Here is a 16,841-nt window from a genome sequence, read left to right as displayed (position 1 = left end):
GGCAGCATTTGTAATTTGTGTAGGGAAGATAATAAAAAATGGCAGTGATCAGTGATAGAAGCAGTAATTAGTTTAAAGGCAGCTTTGGTAACAAAGAGCCACGTCCCTTTAAAAGGTTTCTCTCTTTTCAAAGAGATACACCACTTCCTAGAGAAATGGGGATATAAAAGGGTAATAAAGAATCTATTTGGGGGACAGAAGAAAATATCTTTCCCATTAAAAGAAGATTCAGGAGCATACCTAAATCAGAATTATAAGAAAATCTGAAGGAATGATATGAACATTTAATTGTGGAGAATCAGATCAGATATACTAAAAACAGAAATAGCAGATAGAAGGGGATCAGAAGTTATTCTACAGATATCATCTGCATTCATTGAAAAGATCAGAGAAGAGCAGATTTGGTTATAGGTTTGTATACCCGTTGATGTGTTTTTTATGCACATGCGAACATAGAATAAAATACCAAGGTATCTTATCCTCTCTTGAACAAAGTTTCCTTGAATGCTGAAGATTACGCCTAAGGATCAATCGAGGCAACTCCAAGGTTCTGGTATGTAGGGTCTCTATGTGTGGATAAGCTTTTGTGGTATGATGTGATTTTGCAGGAATCACAAGGGGACTTACATTCGACTGCCTGAGCGTTTAATTTGTTGGAACTTGAATCTTATCTATTGGTTGGAAGATAAAGAAATGGCAAAAGATACAGGGTTTAGAGAATCTAATCTAAGGCCTAGAATGCAAGAAGATGGATAAACGACTAGGTGGAGTCCTACTGGGCTGGGTCTCACCATCAGGTTGAACAATCCGACACCAACTGAGTGCAATCTTCTAAGGGATGCTTCGAATATATTCAAATCGTACACCATCAGACTCTGATCACCACTCAAGTTAATGCATGAACAATAAACGTGTAACGACTTGAGATTAAGCTCATTCTATGTCAGTTGACCACGCAGGGCACACTTACAATCAGCAAGAGGCTCGTGATTGGACTAGGCGGGTTTCGCGTGAGTACATTCAATAACTTCATTCAATTTAATTATTTACCATCTAAAATGAAGATTCAACAAGAGACCATGCATATTTTAAAGAAACGACACATTTCACCATAACTTCAATGAAAATGGAGTTCATTTACAATTTAGTCAACAATTTCTTGCCTTTTCCTCCTATCTTATTCTAGTTGCTATTCTATTTTTACTTACTATTCACTATTGACTAATTTCTAACTATTCACTATTCTTTATTAGCTAACTGTTAACCTTTACAAATGAAGAGCCAGAGCTTTATATAGAGAGCTCCTTACATTTCAATGGCTCTGATTGATTTACAATAAATGGCTAGGATTAGAAGATAAAAACCCTAATTAGAGTTTGTTATAACAAACCCCTTTAGCCAATGAGAAAATTACATTTCATGAGTGTGGACCAATAGATGGCAGGGGTAGGTGCCTCGAAGTTTGTGCCATCATTGGTGAGTCAGGTACATTGAATCTGGACATGTTGAGGTGGAGCTATCTGACTGGAGGAATAGTGACTGGGATGCCACCTTGTCTGGTAATTGCCCATATCTCCTTTGATACTAAATTTAGTGATGTTGAGAAGCTAACTTTGATTAACTCTTTTGAAACTATCTACTTCTTCAACGTTCCTTTGCACTGACCTCGATTGATCGTCCTTTGTCCTTGATGTACTGGATGAATGATGTACCTCCTTGACTCCCATGTGTTTGATGAAGCCTCCTTCTCGGTCAAGTCACTCCTCCTCTGGTAGCTCATATTGCTTTAAAGTTTTATAAGATCCTTCTTGTGATATCTTGTGGTTTCTCCATGTGGTAGGATGAAGATCTTGAGGATATCTTGCAACTCCTCGAGCACATGAAGTCTTTCAACACCTTAAAAAGCACCTTGAGTCCTCTCTCACACATTTGAAGTGTCCTTGATGATGATGGAACTTGAGTAGGTCTTCCTTGTCCTTGCCCGATCCTCCTCCATCTTGATTTTATTAATTTGCAAAACAAACAAAGGATGAATAATTATACATGATATATTTGTTCTAACATGGCATCATCAATAAGAAGGCATTAGAAGGAAATTCTCTCAGGACCTTAGTGTTGTGACCTTTTCACACATCGCCCCATTGCTAACGGGGACCCCCTCTTTTCCAGCTTTCTGTGTTGTTAGGTTAGGGTTTTGGCTGCTTAGTGGGCAATTTTGCATTTCCCGTGCCCGAGTCTCGAAGTTTTGATCATGCCTAGTGCCGTCTAGGGTTTTGAAGTGTTAGGATCAAGTTGCAAACGATGATATTTTTAATGATCCTAAGTTTTGCTGAGTGTTAGACCTATTGAATGTTAACGTGTTTTTAAACACGCGCATCAATGATTTTAAAGTGCCAAGATATTCACAGACCTTTTGGAGTTGTTTTCTCACTCCTAAGGTAATATTTAAGTTGGTTTCGCACTTTATTCCAATATTTTCCTAGCGTTTCGCTCATATTTTTGGAAAATTAGTTTAAGTCCAGTTAAATTTAAAGTCGCTGAGTGATTTTGAGTGGTTAAAATGTTAAAATCCTAAGGGAAATCCATATTCCAAGGGTTAAAGGGTCAAAATCCATGCTAGAGGTGATTTTCCCCTCACATTCCAGACTACCCAACCCATTCCCCCACTCAAAATCCATACTACACATGGGTTTCCCCTGGAATCCATACTGGCCACTAATTTGCCCCACTGTTTATCCACACCTGGAGCGATTTTCCCCTGGAGATGCTAAAATTTGGCTAAGTGTCAGGATTTATCCAGACACCCATCGAATTTCCCCTGGGAGTGCGGACTGGAGTGCAAGGATAATTCCATGCCCGGGTCGATTTTGCACCAGGATTTTTGTGACAACTAAGTTAGGATTTTTGTCCAGATTTTTATCCAGACAGGGATCGATTTTCCCCTGAGCATTTTTGTAAGGATTTTTGTCCGGATTTTTATCCAGACAGGGATCGATTTTCCACAGGGAGCATTATGAAGAGTTTTTGAGTCCGGATTTTTGTCCAGACTGAGGTCGAATTTCCACCAGGGAGGTATTTTTTCAAGTCAAGTGATTTTTGAGTGTGGATTTTTGTCCAGACACCCATCGAATTTTCCCTGGGGGGTGATTTTTGCAAAATGAGTGCATTTTGTCTGGATTTTTGTCCAAACTCACCTCGATTTTCCCCTGGGATGGTTTTTATGTGCATTTTGATGAAGTTGAGCATGGATTTTTATCCAAGCATGGGTCGAATTTCCCCTATGGGGCGAATTTTGACACTTGAGCGATTTTTGAAGGGATTTTTTAATCCCAACCTATAACGATTTTCCCCTGGAGGCTTTATTTTGGATTTAAATTGGAATATTTTAATAAAAAGCCCCATTTTGATTGCTTTTAAATAATTATTAAATGATTATTTAAAATTTAAAAGCAAATTTTTTAACTTGCAATAATAATTAAATGTTTGAACCTTCTAGAAGCAAGTTAGGGTTTCACCAAGCAAGTATTTATACAAGTGTTTTTTTATCCCACATTGCTTGTGTGGTGAAAGTGAAGGATGAAAGCAAGTATATGAGAGGAACTTCAGCATTATTTTATTATTATTTTTGTCAGGTGTCTCCATGAGAGCGATTTTCTCCAAGTTGGGCGAATTTTTCTAGCAAGGCATTTTTGTGAAATGTGGGATTGAGGATTTATTTTCTTCCATTTTTTCCAGCTTGCTGATCTATCCTCCTTGGCTGCCATTAAAGACCAGTTTCAGATTTTTGATTTTGCTAAGTTTGGCGATTTTTTCCAAATTTAGCAATTTTTAGTAAAAGTTGGCAAAATCTTGATTGAGGACTTGGGCGATTTTTCCAGATTGTTGCCAACCTTCATTGTTGCAGATCTAAGCTACCATTGGCATCAATTTTCAGATTTCCATTTTAGCGCTAGACTTGGGAAAATTTCGATTTTGCTTGGAGGCCACATTTTGGTGGATTTTTCATGCATGGTTGTTGGCTGTCATCATTTCCAGCCTGCTGATTCGCTTCAGATCTGAGGTTTGCTTCAGATTTTGACCTCCATTAATGGTCGCCATTAATTTTCAGACTTAAGTTTTTATTGCCCAGCCAATTCTAACTTGAATATTTAGCATTCGGAGGTGTTTTATGGAGTTTTCTGTGCACTTTTTAGACCATTTTAATGCTGTTGCAGGTCTGAAACTCCATTGTTAGGAGGTTGTTCGCAGAAATTTTCATTTCCAGCCACCTAACCAATTTTGGCGAATTTGCTTGGGGCTGTTTCCTAAGCCATTTGTCATCATTTTCAGGGATTTAAACCACTTTGCAAGGTGCTGGTAAGTCTGAAGTGTTCGATTTTCAGACTTGTCCTCAGAAAACTAAATTTTACCAGCCATACTTACATTCCATAAAATGATTGTTTTCATCAATAAAGCTAATTAAAATTGATTTTATGCACATTTTGAATATTACAACATGTTTTGAAAGTCTGAATTTTCAGGTTGTCTTCAGAATTTTGACCTCCATTGTTGACTACGGAAGGTGTCTTCAGACATTCATTGTGTGAAAACACAACCTTTCACACCTTTCCTAAGTCATCATCAATCCGGTATACTCCTTTGCATTCTTTGCTTGCATATTTTCTAAGCGTAAGGAGGTATAAATGAATTTTATGGAAGGCTTCCATGCCTTAGTGTTGTCACACATTGAGCGTAATTGCTAAAACTTACCAAGTGTATGGATTATTTTCCTGACTCCATGCTCTAAACTAGCTAAATCTCTAGAAAGTCAGGAATTCTATTACAAGTATTTATTTTATCCTAGGACTAACTTCCAACTTCGTACAGGTGCAATGTCATAGTCAGGATACAAAGAAAGGAAAGAGCTGCTGAAGACGTTGGAGACTGGATTTTAGCCAAAGTTCAAGATTTCATCCAGATGGAAGGAGATCACTGATACCAACATGCATTTCCTGGACTTCGACCAGATGCAGCGTCGGATGTTCGGATCCAGAGATCAAGTTCCCTCTCCAGCATATGCGAATATTATGAAGAGTGGCATTTTCCATGCCGCTGGGTTTCCACAATCCATACAATGCAGTGAGTTGAACCTGGAGTGTGCACGATGTTACGATCCACTCACAAGAATGATCAAGAGTCCGAAGGGTGTTGTCATCGCCTACCTTGCTGAGGATGCCATTGCTGAGGTATTCGGAATTCCACGCAGTACAGACATGAAGGATGTGACCAAGAAAGATCATGTAGACAGATACACGAAGAAGATGGGTGTATGCAAGAGTTTAATTAATAAAGAGTGGATGATTGAACCTAGGAATCATCATTCCAAGGCTCCCAAGACACTTATGTGCGTAGATTTTAAGGAGGAATATAGTGATTTGATATTCCTACTCAATAGAGTGATTGGAATGCCGCAAGGAGCAATATTTCATGGATGGATGTTCTACTTCATCCAGGATTGTCTTAGAGGAACACTGGTGAGTTGGTCTAAGATCATAAGCGACAATCTAGATTTTCAGTTGAGGAATGGAGAGCGGTCCAAGTCATTCGCCATGACTTCCTACTTGGTGTACTTGCTTGCACGATTTGTTTCATACAAAGGATCAATATGCAAAGGTGAAGTCGGGAATGGGCAAAGACAGTTTAAGAGTTATGAATGCTACCCCCAGTTAAGTATGCACAGAATTGAAGACTGTAAAAGAGTGAATGATGTATTCACTATGTACATCACACGGATGCTGCAAGGCGAAATCCACAGAAGATTGTCCAAGGAGGCAACAGAGTTAATAGAGAAATATGGATCATGGTATATACAGTTTCCCACTTTCACATACCTCAGGATTCATGGGTTTCAATCTAAACCCTACAGACTTCCTAGGTATCCAACTGACAGAATGATATTGTTGGAAGTGGTAAGACAACTTCTAGAGTTCGATGTGATCCAAAGAGAGAAGCACAGGACAGGAATGACATTCCCTATCTCAGTTGGGAAGACGTTAGAGGTCTGCCAATCCGCCATAGCTGCCAACACTGCAGGTGAGGAGATTGCATTCTACAGATTTGCTACCTACAAGAAAAGAGAGAGATTCGATCCAGACAAGAAGGTCGGAAGGATCAGAGGAGAGAAGTTCACTCATAAGGTTGACATAGAGGATTATTGGGCTAACTTAATGGACGAACAAGCAGTGAAGAGAAGAATGTGGTCCAGAATGTCAGTGGATTTCATGAGGAAGTGTGGACCTTTCCTCATTCCTGGTCAGGTATTAGATGATAGAGATCATACACACCCACATTATGAGAATGAAATGAAGAAGGCAATCCTATTGCCAAATTGGTTAGAGTCAGAAGAGACTGACCTGAATGTATTGATGAGAGAAGTCTTGAATTTCTCCCGCACATGGGTAGATATGCAGATGAACAGATTAGTTGACATGGGTGTTCCCTTCACTTATGAAAGGATGAAGTCGAAAAGGTCTACTTCCAAGGATGATTAGAGGACTGTCAGTGATGTCAGGATTCATGCAGATGAAGAGAGTCAAGCTCCCAAGAGAAGGAAGAACATGCCTGGAGAAGTCAAGGCTAGAGGGAAGAAGATTGAGGATGTGAAGAAGAAATAGAAGACTATCATTCCTCCACTTATCATTCCTTCACCCCCTCCTAGTGTCTCATTAATCGAAGTGATTGTAGTAACATAACAGAATAAGGAGACTCAGCAGTGTTCCAACACAATGAAAATACTAGAGAATACTCAGGAATTTCATGCCACAGCAACATCTGCACCTCTTGATGAGAATGATGACGAGTCGGGATCCCCTACTGTCCTTTTGGAAGTTAACTTGGGAAATGAAGTGTATGATTGGACTAAGGATAATCCTGATGATAATGATGAGGTTATCTCGGCACTGAAGGACCTTGATCGAGAAATATGTCTCGATGATGGTATGGAGATGACCGCTATTCCTGAGTGGTTGAGGAAGAGTATGGAAAAAAGTAAACAAATGATAGAAGTACAGCCTATTGAGGATATTGATGACTACCTAGCTAGGAGTGCTAAGAAGAAGGAGCCCAAGAGAGCGGAGATTTTGTCGCACATAGCTAGAGATGAGACAGGAATGCGGATTGCACAGATTGCTGTTCCTAGAGCCGGCGTGACAGTGGACACTGCTACTCCCATGGATTTCCAGATCACTTCAGTTGCCCTTGGTCGTCCATCTGCAGGGTAGGAATTTCAGGAGATTGGTGACAACCTCCAGGCAATCAATGCAAAGTTAGACACAACAATTGCGGAGAATGAAAGGTACAAAGAAGAAAATATTAGACTCAGAGAGTATATTGCAGGGACAAGGCGTGATAATCCCACCCTTATTTCCCCTATTGCAGTTGACCATGGAGTACATTCACATTGCGAGGTAGCGAGAGGTACACACTCAGAGGTGGAAAAGCGGATTGAAAGCACAAGGAAGCAGGCAGATGATTTCCTTACTCAGTTTGTCCAAGCATATGATAAGACAACAACGCTCACATTCAGAATCCAGTATTTGGAGGGAATTTGGGAAGAATTCCGGCCTATCCAAGAGAAGACTATTCCACGCCTCCTGGCATTGAAGAAGGTTCCTAATTCCACCTTGGTCAACGAGAACATCGTGCACAATGGAGACATATAATTTCCATGGCTGGTATTGTGCACTAGCTTCGAAGAAATCAGCTTATGAGAACGCCCAATCGAGTTGTATGGAGATGGAAGGATTAATTTAGGACATTCAGATGAAAATCCTTGCCTCGATTGAGGAATTATTGGGTGTTGATGTTAGTGATGCTAGTGGTTTACACTTAGCCGAATTAAGAGACAAGATAATATTTATGTATTTTCGCCAGTTGGACTCTTTGCAGAAGAGTCAGATAGATGACTTGGTCTCTTTGTTGATTCATGTTCATAATTCGCAGAAGCTCATGCCTGAATGGGAGAACACTTTGAATGCTTGCTCGGATTCATTGGATGTGATTGATTTACAGCAGGATACCTTGCCTAGCATTTCCATGGAGGAGTTAGATTCAGTATTGGCTAGATTCTTGGAGTATGCTAGGAGAGAGATGCAAGAAGGAATCTTCTAGAAGATTCCTCATATGATGACCAGGTATCTTTTCATTGGGCCATATGTTGGTGGCACCATTTTTGATGTAACCCTAATTATGGCAATTCTAGGGTTTTGTTGGCATGATCTCGGCCATTGATCTTAGATCAATTTGGGCCATCCATTTTGTAAGAGACTCTATATATGCCCCTTTGTCTCTCGTTTGTAAGAGAGAGTTTTTGTAGAATTGTTGGTATATGCTACAGCTATTTGAATCCTAATCATTGTTCAATTGTTGGTGATTTTGCTCTTCAAGTGTTGTATTTGCATTCATGGTTCTCAATTCCTCCAAGTTAGATTAGAATTTAGATTAGAATTTATTTTCTTGTATGTTAGATTGAGTGGAAGATTTGTTGAATTCATTTGTGTGGAATCCTTAATCCATACCACTAGCCTCTTGCCGCTGGTAAGTGCGCCTTGTGTGGTCAACTGGAGTTTGAGTAAGCATAACTTCAACTATTATGCGTCCGTTGACAAGCATCAACTTGGATGGTGTCTACGTTTGATGGTAATAGTCTAAAAATCATTAAGTATACTTTAGATGATTGCACTAAGCTTGTGTCAATACCTGATTGTGAGACCTTGCCTGGTTTGATTCCACTAGATTCATTCATCATTTCCTACATTCATAGGATTAGAATAGATTTCCTGAACCCTATCCTTTTTCCCCCTTTTTTTAGTAAGAAGTAAATCCAGAGCCTTATTGATAAATCTTAAGTTGTCAGCACACCTATTCTGCATCATTCATGATAATCCAAACATTTGCGTAAGTCCCCAAAGTGAAACACAACAATTCACATCAACCACTGAACTTACCCACTCGTCAAGACCTGACATGTAGAAACCTTGGAATCATTTTAGTTGATCTCATTCTTAGCATCTGAGGTGATTTTGTTCAAGAGAGGGTAAATTACTTTGGTAATTTATTCTGTATTGTTATGTGCATAAAAAACACATCAACACTTCTCCAGGGACAAGACCTATAATGAAATTCGCTCTGGACCCCTTGGAAGGGTCAGGAGCGAAATTGGTAATCTCACTGAATTCCCTATTCATAACTTATTCAAGGCATTAAACCTCATAATTGTGCTCCTCCTAGGTATAGACAAGCCATTTGCTCTCAAAAGTTGCTTAGGATGTGGTCATCCAAGTGCTAAGGCAAGGTACAAGGTCCATTGAAGAAGTTCACTCTGGACCCTTTGGAAGGGTCAGGAGCGAATTTTGTCTTTTATGCACAAAATCTTCACATTTTGTGATCACAACTCACTCAAATGGATGCTTAGGGATGCCTCTAAATTTAATCAACCTCCATCAACGTTAGGCTTGACACAAAATTGGGAGCAAAAGGAGGTTTTAGGAATTTTGCTCTGGATCCTTTAGAAGGGTCAGGAGCGAAATTTGCCATTTAGTCTTAATTCCACCACTTCCTTTGCTCCAATCCACCTTGCAAGGCAAATATGCATCAATCTTCTCTCAACCACGCCGCAAGAACTAAGATTTCGACCTCAAACAAGGAGAAAATAGGTGTTTAAAAAATTTCGCTCTGGACCCTTTGGAAGGGTCAGGAGCGAAATTTGCATTTTAGGCCAAAATCCTTCACCCTTTCACCCCTCACTTGCTTCCAAGGCATGATGACATCCTAGCTACGATTTCAAGGCACAAAATTAGTTCAAAAATGAAGCAAAGAGGGATTCTATGAAAATTCGCTCTGGACCCTTTGGAAGGGTCGGGAGCGAATTTTATCTTTTAGGATTAAATCCATCATTTCCTTCACTTTCATTCACTTCTTAAGGCAAGAGAATATCAATCTTCTCTCCACCATGTCCTATGAACAAAGATCTTGGCTTGAGCAGGGAGCAAATAGAGGTTTTTAAGAAATTTTGCTCTAGACCCTTTGGGAGGGTCAGGAGCAAAATCTACATTTTTGCTTGATTTTCCCTCACTAAACTCCATTCTTCATCCTTTAATCATCAATAACAAGTCTTTTGCCTACAAAAAAGCTTGGGAATGAGTTAGTTCAAAGGTTGAGCAAGGTATAATGCCTCGTGAAGAAATTCGCTCTGGACCGTTTGGAAGGGTCAGGAGCGAATTTTGGTAAATAGGGCTTAGGCATTGATAAAATTTCCTTTTAGCTTGCTTGCTTAGCTTCAAACCGTCTTAGGAAAAGACCTCACGGGCAATATGCTTTAAAATTGGGAGGAAAGTACATGTTTTGAGAAAATCTCTCTAGACCTTTTGGAAGGGTCAGGAGCTTAAATTTTTTTTCGCTCTGGACCCTTTGGAAGGGTTAGGAGCGAAATTGACATTTATACCCAAATTATTGACCTTCTCATCACTTGACTCTATTGCACACATCAATACTCTCTCAATGACGTCCTAGGAACAAGGTTGATAAGGTAAATTAGGACCTACAACAAAGATCCAAGGAAATTCGCTCTGGACCCTTTGGAGGGGTCAGGAGCGAAATTTGAAGAAATTAGGCTTAAATACCTTCCAAACACTCAATCTTCACCCTTACTCACATTATTCTCTCCCCAAGACATGCCAACAAATCACTTCAAGGAGGTGCCTAGCTCAAAAAAAGTGCATTTTAACCACCTCGCTTAGGTATCTTTGGAAGGACAGGACCTATCCAAGGATTTCGCTTTGGACCCTTTGGAAGAGTCAGGAGCGAAATTCATGTTTTGGGCTAAATTTTCTCATTTTCCCCTCAACTTTGTTCTTAGACTTGGTTTTTAGATCGTTCCTTCATCTTAATCAAATCAATTTTCCTTCAAGATGATGTCAATTCAATGTTTTTGATGACAAATTAGGTCTTACTAAGGATTTCGCTTTGGACCTTTTGGAAGGGTCAGGAGTGAAATTTGTCCTTTAGGTTCAAATCTTGTCCCTTTCATCAAATTTTTCCACATCCAAGCCTATCCAAGGTCTCCAAAGGTAAACTCAACCTTATTTCCCTCAAATCCATGCCTTAAAGTAAAAGTTATGCCTAGAATAGGAGTCAAAAGGGAGTCTAGGCTTGATCATTAGGCATATCAAAGGGCCAAAATAGGTCAATTTTACATCAATCAGTGCCTAGAACTTGATCATTCATCAATTGGACCAATCTCAAACCCTCGAAGATGATATTCACTCACAAAGCTTCATTGATTTTCTCAAACTCAAACAAGACATCACCTAGCAACAAGAGCAAAGCTTGACCTAGAGAAGGATTTCATAGAGACCCTGACCTAGACCACCTACTGACCCACTTCAACTTAAGTAGAGCCTGCTATCCTAATGATATCTCTGACAACTCTCCAATGCAAAGGCTGATAGCCAAGACCAGACAACCGAGCAAACTAAACTAACCCTAGCAAGCAAAAAGTAGGGGTCCCCATTTGCCATGGGGCGATGTGTGAATACGTCACAACAATACCTTAAACCTAGAAGGAACAAGCATTATATATAAATTGCTAGTAAATTAGTAGAATATCTGTTATTAAGCAAGGGATAGCAGATTTGATATAGCAGCCTGCATTCAGAAAACGACCACCTTGTGATCTCCTATGTAGTAAGCTAGATAATAATATCTAGACTCCTATAATTATGTATTTAACCAATTTAGACTCTTACAAGAAATATTGTATGGGGTAGTGAGGAACCACAATTGGGAGAGCAGATATGCGTTTCCCTTCTAACTAGCCCACCCCAAGTTGGATGGAATTGTCTTGGTTGGATGTTCCTACCATTTGTGGGCCAAGGGGTCGAGTTGTCTTGGTTGGATGCTCAGCGCCCTTGGGCTTAGTCATGGCGAACATTCCAAGTGCCCCATCGAGCTTCTTCTCCAATCCCTACGATGGTTTACTCTTGGAAATGAAACTATAGATTAGATCCCATTGAGGAATGCTATTGCATGATTTATTATAGTCCTATTTATTAATAAATTAGGGGACATTATTGAGGATTATTAATATATATGCATTTATATGTTGTTGGATCCTTAACCTTTGTAGAAACAATTGGTCTTATGAATTACATTTCAAATGTTGACTAACATTATTGTAGGGTTTAAGCCAAAGTTTATGTTGGAAAGGAAATTGTTAATTGGTAAGTTTGGATTCTGAATGTACTAAATTTCTTATATTTATTGAATTGGTGATTTTAGGGCAAGAGTTAGGAACATCCCAAAAGGGGACATTACACTAGACATGAAATAGCCTGTTAGTAATTGCTCTGAGAGCCTCAAAGTGTTCTATTTGTATGACAAAGATTTGGTGGCCAAGTTTGTTGTGAACATCCATGTCTTCCTTGGGCCTTGCCGTTCAGCCATCAACCTGATTTGAATGTTCCATGTATAAAGTGAAATACCAACTTAGCGTGTATTTAATGAACTGGGCATACTTTTTAACTGCATTTTTTTTAGCTACACAGGCCAACATCTTTGCTTTAGCACCAATTTTATGAAGCCTGAACATCTTTCTTAAAATTGCCCATTATTGTAGAAGTTTTGAGTGGCTAGGAGTGGTCTGGGGTCCAGGTGCGGTACTTTGATAAGAAGATAAAGGTATGGATTCAGTTATGAAGCATAAGGCATGACTAATAAGAAATATGGTATAGTTTTCAAGGACATCATGCAATGCAACTCATATACTGAAGAGAGTGCAATATTGATAAGTCAACAAGGGATATAGTATTCTTGAGAACATGGAATCTGATTTATTTCATCTCTGAACTGGTAAGTATATTGCTTTACCTACTTTTAAATTCAGAATAAAAACAAATAAGAAAATTGAGTGAGAAGTCAAATTAGCAAAGATAAGTGGAAGTTAATAGAGGCTGGGTTTAAGAAAGAATGCACACCAAGTTCCAAGAAAGACGTGCTGAATAATAATGCACATATAGATGTTAGAATCTTTTTGTGGATATTGATTGCAACAACCAAGACTTTACCATTCTCTCAATTATGTCTGCTAGTATGTGTTGCCATGGGTTATGTGTGGTTCTCTTGCAAATGCCAGGAATGCTAATTGATGGTGCAATATTATGGTGTGTGAGATGATTATTGAAGTACTTACTACTGACATGACCAGTACTTCGATGACAGTATATAATTTAATTATGTCTTCTTTGAAATTGCCCACTGAATTGTAGAAATTTGGCTTGGGCACTGGTATGGGTTTGGGACCCTGGGGTTTGGCCTGGGCAGCCTGGGTACCCTGTGGGTCTGTACCTAGGCAGACCCCAAAAGAACAGGCGAAAGAAGAACAGAAATAAAAATGATTTTTTGGGCTGTTCAGCTCTGTAATCTTTCTTCTTGCAAACGTTTTTGATCCTAACTTACATTTGAATGGTTGTTAATGGATTTTCAGGGCCCTGCTGATGTTGCTGTGAGCTTGGATGGCTTTGCCCACTGCAGTTTCATTTTAATCTTGCTGATACAGAATAGTCTGTGACAGTGTTGAAGGGAGGACGCATTGGCATCTCTGCAACTATCATTTGAGTGTGGCAATAGAAATTTCACTGCTGTCAATTGGAATTTTCAATTTGAACCTAAGAAAATGGATATTGCATTGTGGCAAATGGATTTATTCTTTATAAAATTATAAATTATTTAATTATTTTTAATATATTTATATTTATATATGCATATACTATTCTATTCTATTATATTAATTAATCTGTTAAATTATCTATATTTATATATTATATTTATTTATTTTTGATATTTTATGTACCCAAACTTGGGGAAAAAAATCCACCATATTGTGAACTCAAACCTCAAGCTTGAATCTGAACTGACAACTTAGGTTTAGTTCTATTTCATCGCCCCCATGTTAACAATGGCCCTTCCACTAATGGTTAAGAAAGGAGCTGGGGTTGTGCTTTGTCAACAGATGCCGCCTGCTTAGATTGGCATTGATATCGACTATCGACGCTGCTTTACTCATAGGAATATTAAAATCTTAATATAGCCTCAAGTTAAACAATCTGACCTATCACAGCTAGTGCCAAATGCTATGTTCTCTGGTTGAATTGGCACAATTTTTAGTGACTCAAGTGGTGTTGAATTAACTTGACAGTTAGGATCATTTCCTTGCTATTTTAACACCCTTTTCCATTCTGACATGACACCCTCTCATAAACAAAGGCGAATACTAGTAAATTATTGCTAAACTAAGACAACGTAAGCAAAAACATCTACCCTAAAAAAGCGAAAAAGTGGGGGTCCCCATTTGTAATGTGGCGATGTGTGAAAAGGTCACAACAGCTTGGAAGTCTGACCTTGACAAGAAAGGAAAACTGTGGTGAATTTAATTCCCTTGCACAAAAAGAAAGAAGAAATGGAAGTGTGGATTAGAAGGATAAAGTGATGAAAATCCAATATCAAGTTAAGGAAAATCCATGCTCAACATGAAGCCTTGCGTAAGTGGTGCAAAAGCACTTCATTGATCATCAAGCCTCTATGAGGCAAAATATGAGATTTTTATGTTTTGATGGATGTTCAATGTAATAAGGTCAATTATGACCATATGTGATGTAATAAGGTCAATAAGACCATTGGTTGTGTATTGAAGTCATTTAAAATCATAAGTTGGGTCTAGGAGTTAAAATTTGCAAAATTCCTCACATTGTAAAAAAAATGTTCAAAGCAACTTTTGCATTATGAGAGTAATTAGGGGTTAGTTAGTAATACAAATTCAAAATGTAGTTGGAGGCGTTGTAACCACCATTTGGATGCATAAATAGAGCTTGGAAGGTCGAATCAAGGTTGTTGTCCAATGTACTAAGGAGAAATCAATAAAATTCTTTAAGTTTTTTGCATTGTTTTTTATTTTTCATATATAACAGTGTGTTTTTCTGAATTTTTATCTTGTAAAACGTGATTTTTGTCATTCCTTTTCGATTGGAGATCAAAGAGGGACGAATCCCCTTTAATTTGGTGGTGGTCTCATTGAATTTGGATTTGATTTGAATAAGATACAATATTTTTTGTAAAAACTGCTTGGAATCAAACAAGGGTTTCCAACAGGCACCATAAAATGTAAAACTTTTATCTTTCATGCCTTAAAAAGCATCCAAATGGATGAAAAGACTGTAAATATGTATATATTCATCCTCTAATGTGTGCAGGGCTTCATGAAAAAGTTTGACATGTGTGGAAGATAAGAAGATTTGGTGATTTTTTTGTGTCTTGGTCTGGTAAATCCTGATTCTTGGGAGTTGCAGAGCTTTATACTCCTTTTTATGGAATGATTACGATGCAAATGTCATATGGATGGAAAGAATATTGAGTCTTCTTTCATTTTCTTCAAGTCTGATGTAATTTCATGGAAAAAAAAGAAAGTTATGATCATTTTGGTGAAGGCAGCCTGTTTAGAAATTGATTTCCCAGACCTGCAGTTAGAGATTGTGTTGGTACAGAAATGTATGGTCGAATAAGGACCTGTAACTTGGTGTGAGGATAGATTATGGTGTTGTGAATAAACTTTATTCTTACCAGAAAAATTCATCTTACTATTTGAGGGGTCAAATGAACCAATCTCTAAAAACTGTTCTGAACCTATATGTGATTGTCCTATTGTTGCGATAAAAGCCTAGTGAGCAAGGTTAAGGTAACCGGGTGTCATGAAACCTTGTAGGGTGATTGAATAAGTTGAGTCTTGTGTGTTTGGTCATGGAATGGAGTACTATGATGTGTCTTTGGATACCCTTGGGTTAATGGGTGACTTGTGAGTATGTGGAGACCTTGAAAGGAGAAGGTGTTGATGAATTGTGAGTGCGTGCCACTAGTTGAAGAGACACACCTACTAGATAGGTGAGTTGGAAGAAGGATATCCCTAAGTAGTTGAGTTAGTGTGGATGCTCAGCATCAGATTGGTATAAGAGCCAGGGAGTAGTTCTTATTGAACGTTGAAGGGAGTTAGACAAGATGCCTCCAAAGAATGCAGGTAGAGCAAGGGAGATCCAAGAATTGAAGGAGAAGAACACAAGGTTACAAGAGTCCTATAATGCCCTCTTAGCAAGGCTTGAAGCCTTGGAGACTAGTCAGAGAAGAAATGTTGATGTAGGGGATGTTAGTGAAGAAGAGGAAGCAGATGAAGAGTTCCATGAGGCAATGGAAGAAAGTGAAGAGCAGATAGACCCAGAGGAACAAAGAACACTCAGACTTCTTAAGGCAGTAAAAGGAGACAAGTACAAGGGGTGATATACCAATGTATGATGGTAGTTTGAATGAGGAAGAACTTTTGGATTGGATAGCAGCAATGGATGCTTATTTTGATGGAGAAGGCGTACCTGATGAACAAAAGGTCAGATTGGCAAAGACAAAACTCAAGGGACATGCACTCCTATGGTGGGATCATGAAGAAGTTGATAGAAGAAAGAGAGGAAAGACCAAGGTTACTTCTTGGGATCGGATGGTGGCTAAACTAAAAGGTAATTTCCTTCCTAAAGACTATGAAATTCCATTGTATAAGAGATTGCAAGGGTTAAGACAAAAGGAACAAGATGTTAAGGCATATACTGATGAATTTTTAAAGTTGAGTATAAGGTCTGGTAGAGAAGAAGATGAAGTTGTTAAATTTGCTAGATACTTGGGAGGTTTGAGATTTAATATTCAAGATGAGTTGGTTGTGGCTAACCCCAGTAATGTCAAGGAATGTTATCAATTAGCTCTCAAGGTGGAAGAAA

The sequence above is a fragment of the Cryptomeria japonica genome, chromosome 7 (assembly GCF_030272615.1).
Source record: "Cryptomeria japonica chromosome 7, Sugi_1.0, whole genome shotgun sequence".
NCBI classification, from domain to species: domain Eukaryota; kingdom Viridiplantae; phylum Streptophyta; class Pinopsida; order Cupressales; family Cupressaceae; genus Cryptomeria; species Cryptomeria japonica.
Note: the sequence above shows the minus strand (reverse complement) of the source record.